Below are 19,178 nucleotides of genomic sequence, written 5' to 3' on the forward strand. Positions count from 1 at the left end.
CAAGATGTAAATAATAAAGGAAACTATGTGTGTGGCAGGGCAGGCGAGACTGTACTTTCCTAACAATTTCACTGTAATCTAAAACTTCCCTAAAAAGTAAGGTCTATTAATTTAAAACACACACACACCAGAAAAAGAAATAAGCTGAAGCTAAGATCAAGTGCCAAATACACACCCTAAAGTAAAGGATACACAAACTAAAATTTTAAAGCTAACTTTCTCCATAAATATAACCTAGGCTGCTATCCAGTTCTCCTATGAGCTAAGCCCCAAGAAGGAGATCAGCTTCCTCCTGACATGGTCTACACCAGTGCTATCCAACAGACATATTCTATAGGGCACATATGCAATTTTCATAGTAGTCACATTGAACAACAATAAAAGATTAAATTAATTATAATAATATAAATATTATTTAACCTAACATTTCACAATAATATCATTTCAACATGTAGTCAACATAAAAGTTATTAATAAAACATTTTACATCCTTTTTCATTCAAACTCTTTGAAATCTGGTTGTATTTTACACTTATAGCACGCCACATATCAATTTGTTTGCTATATTTTAAATCAGAAATACTAAATCTCAGTTTGGATTTCATAAAATTTATAACTTAAAAAAGGTTCACAAAGATGTTACAAAGATACTTACATTTTTTCCAATAATGAAATTATACTTGCACATCCCCACTGACAAAACTGGTTCAACATTTTTATAAGAATTGATTTGACTTTGAAGAAAATGCATATCAGTTTCAAAACTACATCTATCCAAGTTATGTAAATTAATTAGCTTTTATATCAACAAAGTATTCATAAAATTGAATTCAGAGATACCGTATAAATGGAAAAGTCTAAATTTATCATTATCAACAAAGCATTCATCAAATTGTTCTTGTGGTTTTCCACAGCAACTTTACTTAACACTGTATATTATAATTAAAATCATCAGTATATGTATTCATTTTAAGACATATAAAGACATTGTTATTGATTTGTATTATTGAAATTTCCAATTTCAACAACCAACTAGGTTAAAAAAATGATTTTCTTTTCCTCAGAGCTTCAAATTTAGCTCATTTATATGCAGTGTGATATTGGTGAGAAAATGTAAATCACAATGTTCTTTGCCTTTGATTTTGAGTATTTGTCAAGTCTTCCTTTTTCAAGAGTTAGCAGTACAGCCATCTTTGTAAAACTCTTCCATAACTCAACCGTTGAGTACTAGCAAAGAGCATAAAAATCATTAAATTCATTGTCTTCACTGTTTTTAATGATTCTAAACTGGCAATGATTAAAATCACTTGTACATAAATGAAAGAATTTTATACTGAATCCATAATACTCTTCATAGAGTCTACTTCAGAAAACTGAATACAAATATTTTCAATATGTATCATATAGAATTACATCATATGGGAAGCATTCATCTCTTTTTAAAAATTCCATAAATCTTAATATTTCAATCTACCATACCTGAACAACCATCCTCCATGAAAAAGTAACCATGTAAACATTTTTTAAGTCTACACCCCAAGTTCATTTATTTAGGCCATGTATTGATAATTCTTTGTAAATGCGAAAATTCTTTGAAACAAACTATGAGGAAAGTATTAACTGGGTGGTATCTAAAGCCAAAGAAAAATATGTGCAATTTCTCAAACTTTGGCTCAATTGATCTTTATTGTCAGAATGACCATGTATTCTACAGGCAATTGTTTGATCTTTCACTTTTAGGATTTTCCTCATAATTTTCCAAACAATTTTTGATAACTGAAATAATTTCTCCTATAATCTTTCCAACTGAAAATGATTTTTTTTCCCTTAGAGTGAGAATGAAGGTGGCCAAAATTATACTCTCAGATACTGCTGAAATCAAACATATTTTTTATTATACATTTAATTCTGATTTCTGGCAAACAATTTCATAAATTCTTTCTTTAATATTGAGAAGAAACTTATCATCAACTTCATTCTGTATTTGCTGAAAATATTTCTTCATACAGTCATCTTTTTTTTTAAGATTTTATTTATTTATTTGAGAGAGAGAGAATGAGAAAGAGAGCATGAGAGGGAGGGTCAGAGGGAGAAGCAGACTCCTCGCTGAGCAGGGAGGCCAATGCGGGACTCAGTCCTGGGACTTCAGGATCATGACCTGAGCTGAAGGCAGTCGCTTAACTGACTGAACCACCCAGGCACCCCACACAGTCATCTCTATTACCTTTAATTTGTTTCTTATTTTTTATAAGAAAATTGCTTTTTTCTTACTCAGTCACAGAAAATAAAATTGTCATTATTGTGAAATCTGTGGCGTATGTTCTTCCCTTCTCATTCTGTCTTTTCTTGTTCCAGTTTCTGCATCTCCACTCAATTCTGCATCAGTTGTATACTTCATATGCTTAAACATTTTCCATACTTTGTGTTTACACTAGAAAGCTAATATAATGTATAGTAATTAAAACTATTGTAATGTCTATATAGAAAATACATACACCATATAATGTATAACAAATATTTCTTTTAAGTTACCAATTACAAAAGTATCATTATAACTCATGCTGTCTACATAAAATATTCAAATAAACACATTACGATGTTGCATGGGTGTATATTAAAAAAGCATCTGATTTATCTTCAGAAAACCATTTGAATTATTCTGATGTCACCAAATAAACTGGTGATATGTTTCTATAAAATATTAAAAAACAATGCACATGCCTGACACACACCCACAGTATAATGATACCTCACATGATACAAAAGAAAAGTAAAATGTAGTTTTACCAAAAAATAAAGCAGTGCTTAACTGAAAAATACTTTACACTTCTTTAGTTTTTTAAGTTAAATTTTAATTATTTAAAAGTAAATAAAATTAAAAATTTAGTTTATCAGTCATACTAGCCAGATACCAAGTGCTCACAGCTCCATTAATGTAGCCAGTTGCTATCATACTGGACAGTGGAAGGCTGTACACTTAAGGTGCTTTTAAAAAATGTTATTTTAGGAGATCTTTTAAAATCTTTAAAAAAAATTTTTTTTAAATGATAGAAGTTTATTAACTGAAGATACAGAAAAGCTCTCAAGAGTGAGAGGGATCCCGACAGGGTTACCAATGAGGGCCTTTAGAGTTGGTCTTTTATAGAAAGCTAATCAGAGAAACACCTTCAGTGGCTTACTTCCTTTTCAGGGGCTGGTTATTCTTTGTTGGTCACAGGTGATTATCATAAGACACCCACCCCACAAGACCCACCCCACATGCCTAGGGCAGAAATCTTTTAAAAGATTTTAACGTTAAGTACATTACTCAGGTTGTCCCCCTTGGCCCTCATTTTTTTTAGCTCTCAGTATAAAGAAAATAAAATTATTAACTATTAGGGTTAGGAGGTAACAAATACCAGTTACTCTGATGCCCCAGCACTGTACTTTCTTAAAGTTGATTTTCTCTTATTTTGCTAAATGTCTTCTTTTTCTATTACGCAACTAGAAATCTAAAAACACAGTAAATGTGATTACCACTAATTTCATGAAATTTCTTTATTTTTATTTATGCAATAAATGCCAAAACATATACCAATTCCAAATGAAATCTCCAAGACTGCTAAAGGTTCTACTTCCAAAAATGCATATATTCACTGGGGCGCCTGGGTAGCTCAGCAGTTAAGCGTCTACCTTTGGCTCAGGTCATGATCCCAGGATTCTGGGATTGAGCCCCGCATCGGGCTCCTGCTCAGCGGGAAGCCTGCTTCTCCCTCTCCCTCTGCTGCTCCCCCTGCTTGTGTTCCCTCTCTCGCTGTGTCTCTCTCTGTCAAATAAATAAAATCTTAAAAGAAAAAAATTTTTTTTAAAAAACATATATTCATTGCTCAGAGATCTTTCTAAGGATTTGAAATATTCTCCCTGAAACTAGTCCTAAGGAGTTAATGGAACATTCAGTATAAGGGCTTAAAGTGTTCAGAAAATTATTTAGAGAAACATGGCTCTTTAAAATGTAATTTTACACAAGATACTGATGGGTACATAAAATATTCAAAAATGACTGCTAATAGGTATAGCATTTCTTTTTGGGGTGATGAAAATATTCTAAAATCAAATAGTGCTGATGACTCCACATTCTATAAACATACTTTAAACTACAGAATTGTATATTTTAAATGATGAATTTTACGGTATGTGAATTATATCTCAATAAAACTGCTATAAAAACATTCACGAATGCCTCCTCCATTTATGTGTAAACTGTTAGTGAAGAAGACAAGGCTTTCTCAGTAATCACATCTCAGATGTGCAATACTGTTATGGCATATGTTGAAATAAGACATAAAAAATTCATGTAATTCCTACTGGTATTACATATGTATAGAAATGCACACGAAATGATCTACAAGAGAAGATACACTGAAAAAAGAAAATGTGGGACTTTAACTTCATGTATATTGCTCTAATTTTTTACATCATGTAGTCACACGTGACTTGTGTAATGAAAATAAATGTTTTGAAAACAATAACCTGGTTGATACATTCATCTCTCTTCATTTATACTTTCCCTCCCTTCCTTTATACTTTCTACGTGAAATACTTGCCCCAAACTCTAGAATTGTTCTTTTAATCTGATTACCAAAGACTTTAATGTCCTGATAACCAAAGACTAATTAAGCGTGCTTTCTACGTTCCCCAATCAAAACATTCGGAGAATATAGAAATAATGGAAAATATACACATTGTACTCCTTACCAGATATTAAGCTTTACCTTCTCTGCCAGGTATTTTTTTGTATCTCTTGATAAACCCACCACCTAATATATCATCTGGAACAGAGTAAGCGTTGAGACAGAGTTGCTGAATGAACCAATAACGAGTGCAGTCATTTTCATGGGGAGTATACATTCTGTCCACCCTTTTCCCTCAAAGAACACTAAACTTGTTCCAATGTCCACCCTCACCTATGAAGTCTATGAAAAAGCTGACCCACACCAGCTCCAGGTTATGTCCGACTGGATACGAGCAATCCCATTTTTGCCAGTTCAAGAATGGATATGTGACATATCAGGAAGAGGATCCTTGAAAAGGTGTTCTTGTTCCTTATGGACACTATCTTGTCCGAAACCTGCTTGCTACCTGCTGTCAGCTTGAGAATTAAGCCACTACCAAAGTCAGCAAAGCAGAGAGCCAAAAGGTGGAAAGAACCTGGATAACATCAGTAAGCTAATTAATTAACCATCCCTGAAGCCTGTGTATTATTGAATTTCCTCTTATATGAGGAAATGTCCTCATTATTCAAATACATAGGAGCTGCTGTTGTTTGTAGCCAAATGTATCTATTTGATAAAATTTCTGTGATGCTCTACATTGATCAGAATCACAAATGTGGCGAAAATACTCCAACAATACAGATATTGGGTTGTTTTTGCTTTGTTTTGTTTTGGTAACCAAACTACTCTGCCTAGATTCCCAACATTGTTCTAATCATACCTCAGGTTTGGTTGATTGGACATAAATTGGTTGACAAGCTCAGGTAGGAGCCACCTTGTGAAGGGCAGGCAAAGGACAACCACAAAACAAAGTTCCAGAAGTAGAATTTCCAGAAGACACGTAACATTCAATTGCTTTGCTTTATCCCTTATTACAGGACTAGTGTCAAGACGGCTGCACTATGACATTTGTTGTAGGATTCCCAGCATTCTACAAGGCTTCCTAGGTGGTATCCTCCCACTAATGTCTACACTAAGTGGTTCCATTTGGAACCTAAAACAAAATGTTATCATCTGCAAAAGAAAAACATTTGGTAAAGAGATTTCTTTGTTCCAAACACCTAAAAGGACTTCCATAAACATTAAAGAAAAATAAAAGATTTTAAAAGATTGAAAACATTTTTTCCAAAAACTGAAACACATTGGAAAGCTGGGGCTGAATCAAGTTCCCAAACATCAGAACAGCTGTAATCACAAAATAACTGCAAAGAAAGAAAGAAAAAAAAATATCTAAACAGAATGTCCAGTTTAATATCCAACCAATCAGCTCCTTTAAAAACCATATTTTAGTCAAATCGCCATCTTCACACAACGAAAATAGAAATGTCTACAAAGTAGGCAAACCCAACACCAGGGGAATCAGTAAGTTTCTTCTTTTTTAACCTTTAAGTTACATATTTTCTAAGAATGCCAATGGTAAAAACAGTGTATACATTTATTCAATATATTTACTGAATATTGATGTTAACTAGACTTATTGTGGTAATCATTTTGCAATCTATACAAATATTGAATCATTTATTTTATACACCTCAATCTAGTATAAAGTTATATATCAATTATACCTCAATAAAAAATATTTATGGAATATGAATAATTTATTTAATACTATTAAATGAATCTAACTTTTATTCAATTATATTAATGTCCTAGATCTGTGCTAAGACCTAAGGGGTGCAGGTTAATATGATGATGCCCAGTCTTCCAAAGTTTACAATGTAGTAAACCACCCATCCCCCATCCCCTCATTCTCCCTCTCCACATGCCCTATCTTACACCCGTCGCCACCTTCCACCCATATGGTTCAGGCTAAACACTTAAAAGTCATTCTGAATTCTTCCCTTTCAACACACAATCAATCAGCAAGCCTTAACAGTGTTAGTTACCTCCAACAACATACACCCAGAAGCCCACCACCTCTCACCAACTCCACGCTGAGGCCCAAGTCCATGCTGCCAGCAAATCACTCCTGGACTACAGTAGCAGACCCCGTGTCCCTGCTCCACTCTTGGGCTCCCTCCAGGAATCTGTTCTCCAGCCAGCAGACACAGTGTTCTTCTCAGAGCTTGAAGAGGATCACATCATTCTCCTGATCCAATCCTTAAGCTGCTGGAATAAACCTTGTGATCTGACCTATAACTACCTCTCTAACCCCATGCCCTATATCTTGTCCCTCAAGCACTAACCACCAGCCACACTGGCTTTGTTTCTGGCCTTGGAACAGCCCAAATTTATTGACATCTCTGCTCCCCCCTGGCTTCTTGATCCAGGTATTCTTCATATGGCTGTGCTCTCAATGTTTAGTCTCAGCACAACCTGACAGCCCTGCTACTGTGAGAAAGTAGAAGTTCATGAGCTGGGCATTTGGCTCACTATTCTGTTCTATTTTTTAAAGTAAACTTTTAGTTGAAATGTAACATAATTACCAAAGAAATGCAGAAACTTTCCATGTATAGACCAATGAATCTCCCAAAGTAAATACACCAATATAACTAGCAGACAGATCAAGAAACAGCACCCAAAAGACTTTCCAGGTCCCCACTTCCAAGTCATTATCCTCATGAGGTAACAGGAACCTTGATTTATACTTTCATAAATTAGCCTTACCTGTTTTTGAAATTTATATAAACAAAATCATGCAGACTCTTTGACTCTAGCTTCTTTCACTCAGTGTTGTGTTTTTGAGATTCACCCATGTTGTTAAGCACAGTTATAACACAAAACTTTATAATATACTACACTGCATTTGACCATTTACTTATAGGTGGACATTCGGGTTATTTCCAGTTTGGGACAATTTCTCATCATGCTGCTAGGAAAATTCTTGTACACGGCTTCTAGTAAATATATGGACATATTTCTACTGGGAATATGCCTAACGGAATTGCCACATTGTATCATATTCAACTCTAGTACATACCACTAAATAGTTTTTCAAAGTGACTGTATTGATTTAAAAACCCAGGATCAGTACAAATGAGTTTCAGATAATGTCAAATATTTGACATTGTCTGTCTTTTTAATTTTAGTCATTCTGGCAAATATATCACGGCATCTCACTATGCTTTTGGTTCTCCTTTCCCAGATGACGAATGAAGCTGACTATTGCTTCATGTTTATTGGTCATTAGGATATCTTATTGGGTGAAGTGCCTGTTCAAGTGTTTGCCCATTTTTCTTTTAATTTTTAAAATCAAACTGGAGTTCTTAATATATTCAGGATACAAATCTTTTTTCAGACATATGCATTAAAAATTTTTCCACAAATTTTTTATTTGCCTTTTCATTCTCTTCATATGTTCTGATGAACAGTTCTTAATTTTACTGTTATCCAATGTATCATTTTTTCCCTTTACAGTGTTTATTGTTCATTTAAGAAACCTCCACCTACACTAAGATCATAAAGGTATTCTCCTACATTTTCTTCCAAAGGTTAATTGTTTTTACCTGACATGTTTACATTTATAATCATATTAAGTTGATTTTTCATATACAGCATGAGTTAGGGGTCTAAATACTCTTTCTAAAAGGGTATCATTTTGACCGCACACTGTTACTGAAAATTCCATCCTTTCCCCACCATATTGATGACATATTTGTCAAAAACGGTGTCTATTTGTTTTATCCTTGTGCCAATACTACAGTATTAAATTAGAATGCCTTTATATTAAGGTATTTTATATTGATATCTGATAGTGTAAGTCCTCCAGTTTTGATCTTTTACTTCAAGGCTGCTTTGGTAATTCAATTCATATCCCTTTGGATTTTCACATCAATTTTACAACCAGTTTCCACCAAAACAACAACCAAACAAACAAAACTTGCATCCTTTTAATGGGATTGCATCTTTTGAAACCTACTGATTTACGCTTTATGCTTATGGTTAATTGTGGTAAACTTTCCATGTGCATTTGATCAACCATCAGTGGGTAGTATTCTACATATGTCTGTTAGGGCACGTCTATTATTACATGATGAGATTATTTTTCTATCCTTTCCAGTTTTATCTTCCTGTTTATTCTCTCAGCAGTGGAGTAGGATGTGTTTAAGTCTTCCATAGGACTCTGTTTGTCCATCTCTATTGCTAGTTCTTTTGGTTTTTGCTTTCACATTTGATATATATCTTCTAGTGTACTGACCCTCTTCATTTCCAGTAATGTTCACTTCCTTAAACTCTACTCATTAAGTATTAGTGAAGTTACATCTGATTTCTTTCCATTTGCAAGATATATCTTTTTTCATGCTTTTATTTCCAGACTTTCTGTGTCTTTATATTTTAAAATTGTCTGTTATGTAACATCAGGTTGGTTTTTGCATTCAATCCATTAATAACAGTCTTTTAATTGAAGTACTTAGTCCATTTAAATTTAATATAATTATTGATCTAGTTGGATTGATAGCTACCATATTAGTATTTACTCTATATGACCCGGTTGTTTCTTTTTTCTCACTCTTGGCCTGATTTTTACATAAAGAAAATTCTTTTATTATCCAATTTTTTCCTTTAATTGAGTTCTTAGTAAACAATCTTTTACTATTATTTTAGAAAATTTAGTAAAATCTACTTGCTGATGCTAGAACTTTGGAACTCTTAAATTCCCTTTGTTTCCCTCCTGCCTTTCAAATTATTATCATTATATAAATTGTACATATTTTTAAACCCATAAAACATTACTACAATTGTTTAGTACATTTGTACTAACATTTGTACCAACATTTATATTTATTCACCCATATATTTACCCTCTGTTGCTATTCACTCTATTCTGCATTTCCATGTTTCCACCATAATTCATTTTCTTTCTCCCAGAGGAGCTACCTTTACTCTAGTATTTCTTTGGTGTAGGTCTGTTGGGTTTTGCTTATCTGAATACATCTTTATTTGCCTTTAATTTTTTGACGAAACTACTTATTAAGCAAATCAAATTTGGAAAGCAAAACTACTTATTAAGCAAATCACATTTGGAAGGTCTTAAATTTCTCTGTTCTAAGGAAAAAGCATCAAATCCTTTAGATATACATTTAGTTTTACCGTAACAAAGAAATCTATACATACTTTTAAGATTTAGAGCTATTTTCTTTTCTTTTCCATTTAAGAAAAACACAATTTAAAAATAAACAGAACAAAATTACAACAGAAAGTGTCAATTTTAAAAAATCTTACACAATTTCAATGATCCTTCATCAAGTGGCAGAACTCAAGTCATCATTAGAAGACAATCATGTTAAACTTTAATTAGGCATGCCCAGGGATAGGTCATGCTGTCTAAATACCCACTTAATGCCATTATCTTTTCAAATTTGTAACTGCCCATTCTGTCTCCTCTCTTTTTAACACTAAAATACCCAAACATCTCAAACCCATCCTTTCCCTGTTTAATATAACTCCATTTCTTTAGATTTGTTTTATTTAGCAAAGTGCTTGTATAGGGTGATAATGCTAAATGTCCATATTTATATAGAGACATAGTGTACTCTCCTAGCCCTTTGGAGAAAGAAGTAGAAGTCAAGGATTTTAAGCACAAGGATGAACACTCTAGATTCCAGCAGAGCAAAGGGAGAAAATTTTCTTCTTTCCCACAGTGCATTGTGATATGTTATTTCCACACCAGTACAGTCAAAAAGGGATAACGAGTAACTTGGATCAAAAATGGATAGGCATTTTTTCCCCATTTTGCTCAAGATAGTCTCCCATAAAATAAGTAGAGAGTCATATCATAAAGAGAAGAAAAACAAAGAAACCTCATTAAAACAAAACAATTCAACACAAAAAGGAAAAAACAAGAGATGGTAACTTGCTCCCAGAAAATATAAAATTTTAAGAAATAAAAGGAAAGCTGTAATCTATTAGTATTCTGTTAACCCATATATATCTTCCTGTCTTCTGATTTAGCCTTTCTCCTTCTTCCACATCATCACCATTTTCATCGCCTTCTCCCTTTATTCTCACGCTCGTCATCATCAATATGTTCAAAGTCTTATTTATCATTATGAAAATCAGCTTCTTCTCCTTCCCTTCCTCTATCATCCATATAAAAAGCTAAATTGTCCTTTTAATAGATCTGACCAAACAGCATCTTTGATGAGGTCTCCTAATTCACCTGCTCCTGCATCCAAATCATTGGTGAACCAGATGAAGAAAGTTGGAGATTTTTCATGGTACCTTTTCAAGAAAACTTTATTTTGTGTCTGACATGAACAGTTCATCAAGTCCTCCCTAGATTCCCATTTGATCTCAGTCAACATTGAAACTGGGTCCCTACTCTTAATGAGATGAATGTATTTTAAAGTAAAGATTTTCAGCAAAATAAAAACCTATTTTATAATATGATTCAATATCTTCAAATTCTATCACTTTAGTTTTGAGAAAATACATCAGTATCTCTTCCTTCTTATTCCAAACCAAGGTAGTCATTTGCACATTGTTGACAAACATTACCCCTAAATTTGGGATCTGGGACATCAGTTATGGCCTCTTTTGAATGGTCTGCAAAGTTTGTTACACTTTTGTTCTACTTTGAAATTTTTCTCACTGGCTTGTTTGCAAAGTCTATTTCGACTTACAGATCTGTGTATATAAATGCCTCCTACTGTTCTTTCCCTCCCTTCAGTGAATCCAGAGCGGCAAATTTTTTCCCCTGGCAGGGATTTAGAAGTGGTCTTGAGTTGCTCATTTGAAGACAGGGTAAAGACTTAAGGTTAGGGCTAATGCTGTGAGATAAAGCCAAAATACCAGTCACACATGAAGATGTTTATATTTGAAGATGCTCAGAGAACAATGCTTTCACTTTTTAATATTTTTGCTGGGTATATAATCCTAGATTGGCAACTATTTTCTATCACCCTAAAGATATTATCCAGTTGTTGACCATCTTTATCACCTTTTTATCTTTTCTGTTAAAAAACAACTTTTGGGGGGCGCCTGGGTGGCTCAGTCGTTAAGCGTCTGCTTTCAGCTCAGGGCGTGATCCCGGCATTCTGGGATCGAGTCCCACATTGGGCTCCTCCACTGGGAGCCTGCTTCTCCCTCTCCCACTCCCCCTGCTTGTGTTCCCTCTCTCGCTGGCCGTCTGTCTCTCTCTCCCTCTCTCTCTGTGTCAAATAAATAAATAAATAAAAATCTTAAAAAAAAAAAAAAAACTTTTGGGTTTATTGTTGCTGTTTCAAAGGTAAGGTCTCTCTTTTTTTTTTTATTCTGGATGCTTTTAAGATTGCCTTAGGTTTCAACAGTTTTACTAAGGTATATATATATGTAGGTAGATTGCTTTTTGTTTTTGCTTTTTTTCATTGATGCTGCTTGAGGCCTAACAGAGCTTCTTCAATTTTTCAGGTAATGTTTTTAAAGAGTTCTGGAAAATTCTCTGCCGTTATCTCATCAAATTTGCTTATGTCCCATTTTCTTCCTATTGCCCTTCAAATGCTAAAAACTCATAACATTATAGATATGAGATATGTTCACTGTCTCACATATCTATTTTTAGTCTCTCTGCTTCATTTTCAATATTTTCTATTGACTTCTTTTTCTCATCCTTAAACCTATCTTTTGCTCTGTCATATCCAATATCTAATTCAAATACTGAGTTCTCAGCTTCACTTATTATATTTTTTTCTCTTCTAGAATGTCCGTTTGACATTTATACATCTCAATTTTTTTGGTAAAATTCCCCATCTGGTTATTTCATTTGTTTCATCTTTTCTTCATTTGCTAGAACATATCAATCATCATTTTAAAGTCCTCATTTGCTAATTCTAATCAATATCTGAATACAGTATCTGAAACATGTTATTTATCCTATGTCAGTTTCCATTGCCCAGCTTTTCTTTCAGATTTAGATATGGTCCTATCTCTTAGCATCAAGTCATTTTTTTTTTAAAGATCTATTTATTTATTTTAGACAGAGAAAGAGAAAGAGCAGGGGGAGGGGCAGAGGGAGAGGGGAGAAAATCTCAAGCAGACTCTGAGCTACGCACGGAGCCTGACACAGGGCTCAATCTCACGACCCTGAGATCGTGACCGGATCTGAAACCAAGAGTCAAAGGGTCAATCAACTGAGCCACTCAGGCACCCCTGTTAGCACTGAGTCATTTCTAATTAAGTGCTGGACACTGTGTATTAAGAAACTTTACCAGCGGGGCGCCTGGGTGGCACAGCGGTTGAGAGTCTGCCTTTGGCTCAGGGCATGATCCCAGCGTTATGGGATCGAGCTCCACATCAGGCTCTTCTGCTGTGAGCCTGCTTCTTCGTCTCCCACTCCCCCTGCTTGTGTTCCCTCTCTCGCTGGCTGTCTCTATCTCTGTCTAATAAATAAATAAAATCTTAAAAAAAAAAAAAAGAAAAAGAAACTTTACCAGGTATTATGTTTCTCCAGAGTAGGTTTACGGTGACTTCTGCCAGGCAGAGTAGAAAGTGTTCATCACCAACTAATCAGGGAGTGAGCTGAGGGGAGGCTGGGTTGCAGCTGAGGCAGGCTTTAGCCAGCCGCAATCAACGATATTCCTGGAGCACAGCACTGCAGCGCTTCCACCTGAAAGCAGTGTGCACTGAGGGCCCCTCCCCGGCTACCTGAGACTGCAGAACACTCTGCTTTTTGGCAGGCGAGAATTCTACCACTGAACCACCCACCCACGCACTGATACACTCCGCTTTTTGAAAGTGTGTGGCTGAACCTTAGCATTCTGCCATGCAGTTTCATAATTCTGCAAATGTCTTGAGGGGGAATCAGCAACGTTTTTAGCTCTTTTAGAGTTCCAATATTGTTACTCCAACCTCAGAAGCCTGCCAAAACCTCTATCTGCTCCTCTATGCTCAAACAACTCAGCTCTACATGGGCTGAAATCAGATTTTCAGACTCTTGCCTCTAATCCAGAACCAGCAGAAGTCTGACCAATTTCCCAAGTGAAAAGAGGCTGCAGGTTGTCATTTCACCACTCCAGGTTTTCTCTCTGGAACCTCAAGACATTCTAATACTCCTTGCAAAGCTCTGATGTTATGCAAATCATTTTTGTATTCAATCCGTCTTTGTAGATCTCAGCAGTAACATCGATGTGTTCAAGTTCTTATCTGACATAAACTTTCTTGCCCTATTTTGTTTTCTTTACATCCACATCACTACTTCTCATTGTATTACATATTAAGGGTGTTTTATGTCTAACTTTCATACTGAAACATAAGTCCCAAGAGAATGAGGGCTTTACTGAATCCACAGGGTAAAATCAGACTGAATGTTGCTTGACCCTGTATTCTTCCTTGCCCTATCATGCTTCACTTACCATGCTTACTTTTGTTGTCTAAAGACAATGTCTATTTTTTCTCTACAAAGATTCCAACTGGCTCATTGTTTTTCAGTGTGAGAAAAGAGAAAAACTAATTCTACATCTACATATTCTGAGTCAAAAACTCTTTCTCCCCCCTCTTCGTGTTTCCTTACTTTCTCCTCTATGTGGGAGAGAAATTAGAGATATATTTACCTTGGGTCTCTCTCCTCTATGGTTCCTTGCCTTCATTTGACGGTTGAGACCCTGACAGTCATTCCTATCAACGCCCCACTCCCTGCTGTAGTAAGCAAACCTACCCTCAGGCCCAGGATGTGTCTTCTACAGCAAGCTGCAGACCTGTCTGTCTCTGCTTATCCTCCATTCTGACTCTGCTGCAAATAGAGCCTGCAAGACAGGTCACACTTCTCATTGCAGTCAACAGGCAAATATACTCAGAATCTACTCCACAGGCCCAACTCTTGCCTGCGAAGACCAAGATTTAAGAAGCAGAGTATAAGGTCCCCACTCTGACCATGGGTCCCAGTCATATTCTCCAATCCAGCTCTTCTTGAGCCATGAACTTAGAGGGAGATATTTTAATCTTCAACTGACTCCTATCTATTCTTCCTTGGTTAGAACCAAAGAGAGAGAGAAGGGTTATCAATTAGGAAACATCGCCAGTGTGTACTGTCTGGGAGTTGGGAAAGAAGTTCCCAAAAACAAACAATGTTTTAAAGACCAATCAGAGAAGGGGCCCCAGTTCACTTGATACGTACATTTATTTTGAAATAACAATTTACTAAAAATGTAGAAGATTAACAATTCTTACAAACACCTACAAATCTTGTAATCATATTTCTCTAGCTGTATTTTTGAAAGCATGTTATTTACCCAGAGGTACAAAATCTTTTCCACTAACAAAAATAAATAAAACTATGATTATTTGATATTTTGCATTTTGTAATATGCAGCTACCTAGTATAATGTAATGACTAATAGCCCTGGTAATTCCACTAGCCTCAGATGTCAAAAATGTAGTTTTCCTCATCAGTCCTCAAAGCAATAGAGTTAGAAAAGTAAACAAATGTAAAACTTTTTAAATGCCAGTAAGTCATAATCGTAAGGTAAAGCTGATCGCTCTCATCATACTTTATGCACTTCAATGTGTTAGTTCTGGAACCTGTGCTACTGCTGGACCACAAGCTCCTTAAGAGTAAGAGCATGGACTTTTTAAAAAGCAAAGTTTAAGCCTTGTGTTGTTGTCTTCTTAATGCATAGAGATTACTTTTCTACCAAGTTGTAGATACTTTTCTTCTAAGGTTTAATAGCAAGAAATCAACCTGTATCTACATAAGAGAGATTTTATTCTTTCCTATAAAAAATCACCCAGAATTCAGATATTTCACTTGACTCTCCAGGTTTTATCTGGTTCTCTGGGATTCTGCATATAAGTTCTTAACTAGCTAACAGCAAGAACGTTTTGTCCACAGAGGCCCATCCTCTATATTATTACCCATCAGTATTACTAAACCGTGGCATGGTATTCTGGCTCAACTTGCATCACATCACACCACCAAATACCCGACTACACCTGCTGAACTGTTCAAAGACTGAGAGGCAAACATGGACCCAGCATGAGTGGGAGAGAAAGACGGATGGGACTGAGACTTTTGTGATCTCACAATACATGCAAAGTTTAGGAATGAATGACTCCACTGGCAATGTCAGGAGGACACCAAGTTTTGAGATCTTACCAGGCCAGTTTCTAAATAAAAACTTCCTACAGGCGACGCAAAAGGATGCCTTGGAAAAGGAAGGGAAGACCCACTGCAAACAGAGCAGAGGTATTTGGAGAATTTAAGCAGACACCGGATTCACCAGCAGCCACTCTGGAATACCGGAATGATAGGCTGGGCAAGGAAAAAGTACAATCTGTGTAGTATTCTACAGGTGCCAAAACTTAAAGGCATGTGTGTGCAGGAAGCATAAAGACCCAGAGCCTAGAGAAGAGGTATTTGAACTGTGCCTTGAAATACTGAAGAAAGTATTATAGAAAAAGAAGCTCTTGGAGATTTAAAAACGAAGGACGATTGAAGAGTTTTAGCCACAGTACATGAATGGATTTTGGTCTTAGGGCAAGTTTGAGCAGGAACACACTGGAAGGAAATGGACCTCAAGCTCCAAATCACCTGGAAAAAAGTAGACAAACAGACTGTTCTACAGAATAGATGACAATACAGACAACTGGGCTCATGCCACTAAACTATCCACGGGAAGCATTTACAATCAGGCACTGGTTTCCAACCTCAAGCTCTATGATTGGCCTCAGGGCCAAGAAATAAATCTTCTACCAGCGTGCTTAATTCTAAAAGAAAAGCAAAAATCTGAGGTTACCAACAAGTCTTAAGGACAGGCGAGACTGAGTCTCTTCAGACCTGAATCTCAAATTCTGGAGGCCAACACAGAACGAGGCTGAGGTGCTGGTGAATTCTCTGAAGCAGTGGGTGTCAATAAATTTCCAACCTGTACTTTTGGAGGGAGAGGAGGAGCTTGCAGTAAACACCAGCAATTGACCCCATTAGATCCCTTCAAATCCTGTCCCAAACTCACAGGGACTCATACACACCGGTAGGCTCATTCCTGACTGGTGCCTCCAAGTTCTTTGGCATGAAATGGCCACCTCGGGGTTCCTGGCCGAGATCCACCAAAACTGTTGGCACCGGAAGCCAAGTGCAAATAGAGACTGAGGAAGAGCTCTGCCACGTGCTCTCTCACAGGACACGATTTTCCAGGCTAGCCTAAGGATCCGGTTCATGTCCCATAACCACACATACACTAGGTTAACTATTGGCTTGAGAAGGACAACCTGTTTGAGAACTGCAGGTGGTTAACTTTGTAACTATGGGCCAAATTAGAAATGACCTAAATAACCAGTCCCAAAGTACCCACCAGAGAGGGGAAGCTCCCTACCTCCATCTGAGAGGACTCAAAGGGCTTCATGAGGGGAAGACTGCAGGAGGACCAGTTATTCTCCTTTCTTTCTGCTCCTTCTGAGACCAACACCTCCAAAACTAAATAACACAAATGGACTTCACTAGTATAACTCAAGGCTGGGAAAAAGCTCATCCAGTTAACTTAAAAAGTAACAGTATTAAAGCTAGCAGGCAGCAAACTTGGGGAACTCAAAAGGTGTTGATTGTGTTTCAAATGTTTCCCCCAAAAGGCGAACCACTGAGAGAGGTTTCCCTGTCCTGCACCCTGCCCCCTGTCCTGCACCCCTGCCCTGGGCAGGTGTTCCCCTGTCCTGCACCCCCACCCCAGCAAAGACTGGCTAAAAATCCAAACTGAAAACCAGACTACGAGGAGGAAGGACTAGAGGAAGGAGTAGAAGGACACATGAACTAAGGGGTTAAAAGGATCAAAGGGCTTAATTGAAAAGAGCAGGCTCATCAAGGGGCGATTGTTCATCAACTCTCTTCCGAGTTGCATAAAAAGTACAAATATTACTTATTCAAAACCCGGATATTAAATAAGAAGTAAAATAAAATAGAAAATAGCAATCACTAAGTGCATGTAACATTACCTGAACCTACAACGTACAAAATCGATAGTTCTTTGGGCACCGGTGTGTGAAAACAAGCACTCATGTAAAGACATTAAAGACCCATGGGAATAAGTCATATAAAACCAGATGATCCACTGCTGCACTGTCAGCTCCAGAACAGTTCAGAAGCAGCCTGCTTACGTTTCCTATAGGCAAGTCTTTCTTTCAAAATAAAAATTACGATCATTATCTGCTTCACAGTGCCTCATAACCAGCTGTGCAAAACATTAACCCATCACACTAAAAAAAAAAAAAAATTAGCTGCTGAGAAAATTAAGACCTTACAGAAAAATAGTGAAAGCCACTGAAAATATGTTCCCGCTCACAAACATAAACAACTAAAGCAGCACGTTAAATTAGGCAAATCAGTAACATTTTCCACTTCTAGCGAGGACTGTATTATGAATTTCCGTTTTCCATCACCTGCACTGTAGAAACCTTTCAAGAATCTCTTCCTCACACACGGTTCCCCACCACCAGCAGTTTCAGCAATATGGATGATGGTTAAAAATGTATTTTGTTTAGGACGCCTGGGTGGCTCAGTTCGGTTAAGCATCTGCCTTTGGCTCAGGGTCCTGGGATCAAGCCCTGCATCTGGCTCCCTGCTCGGTGCGGAGCCTGTTTCTCCCTCTGCCTCTGCTGCTCCCCCTGCTTGTGCTCTCTCTCTCTCCCTGTCAAATAAATAAATAAAATCTTTTAAAAAAAATGTATTTTGTTTGCAGATAACACACTGTGATGGCTTTATGTGTCAAGCTGGCTATAGTAGCCAGTTATTGTATTACTCTAAGCGTAGCTGTGAAGGTATTCTGCAGATGTGGTTAACACCTACATCAGCTGACTGTCAGTAAGGAGATGACGGCCAACGCTGCATATGGCCGACCCTCATGCAATCAGTCAAAGGCCTTAACTGCCAGCTGAGGCCTGCCAGAGATGTTCTGTCTCAAGACGGCAACGTCCGCTCCTAGTTGAGTTTCCAGCTTGTAAGCCTGCCCTGCAGATTCCAACTTGCCACCCCACAATCATGTGAGCCAAGTCGTTGAAGTATATACATATATATATATATATATCTCCATCCTATTGGTTCTGTCGCTCTGCAGACTCGAACTGATAAACACACATTCAGAGACTTTTTATATGTAACTCTCGACCACTTTACTCTTCCCTTTTCTGATTTACTGATCCTGCTTCTCTCAGCCCCACCTACACAGAGCTCAGCTCCCACCCTACTCATGGAACCCACCACACGCAATTCTTGGAACTGACTTTTTTCCAAGTTTTTGCTTCAACAATCCCTATAACTTTACTTCTCTATTTCTATCCCTTAGGCCCTTCTTTTTCTGATGATTAGAAAAGAACAGCAACAAATATACTTGGTATAAACTAGGATGAAAATTCTCAGACAGATGCACATTTGCGTATACAGATCCCTGCATTAGGGAAATTTCAGATTGCAAAAGACTGTTTACAAAGTCACATTTTCTTGAAATATAGGTAAGGTACATTTTAAAGTGGTATTTTCATTTCAACAAGGAGCTCAGAACTGTTTCTAAGAAATCAGAACTACAATTG

At 36.7% G+C, this 19,178-nt stretch overlaps 1 protein-coding gene across 6 annotated transcripts in view; it reads right to left on the reverse strand.

Annotated features, from left to right (window-relative positions):
- The window catches only part of PRDM5 (PR/SET domain 5), a 193,889-nt gene that overhangs the window by 155,011 nt on the left and 19,700 nt on the right, over positions 1-19,178 (reverse strand). The gene's annotated exons all lie outside the window — the stretch shown is intronic.

This window comes from Ursus americanus, chromosome 13 (genome assembly GCF_024610735.1).
Source record: "Ursus americanus isolate L20-20 chromosome 13, mUrsAme1.1.p, whole genome shotgun sequence".
Classification (NCBI taxonomy): Eukaryota; Metazoa; Chordata; class Mammalia; order Carnivora; family Ursidae; genus Ursus; species Ursus americanus.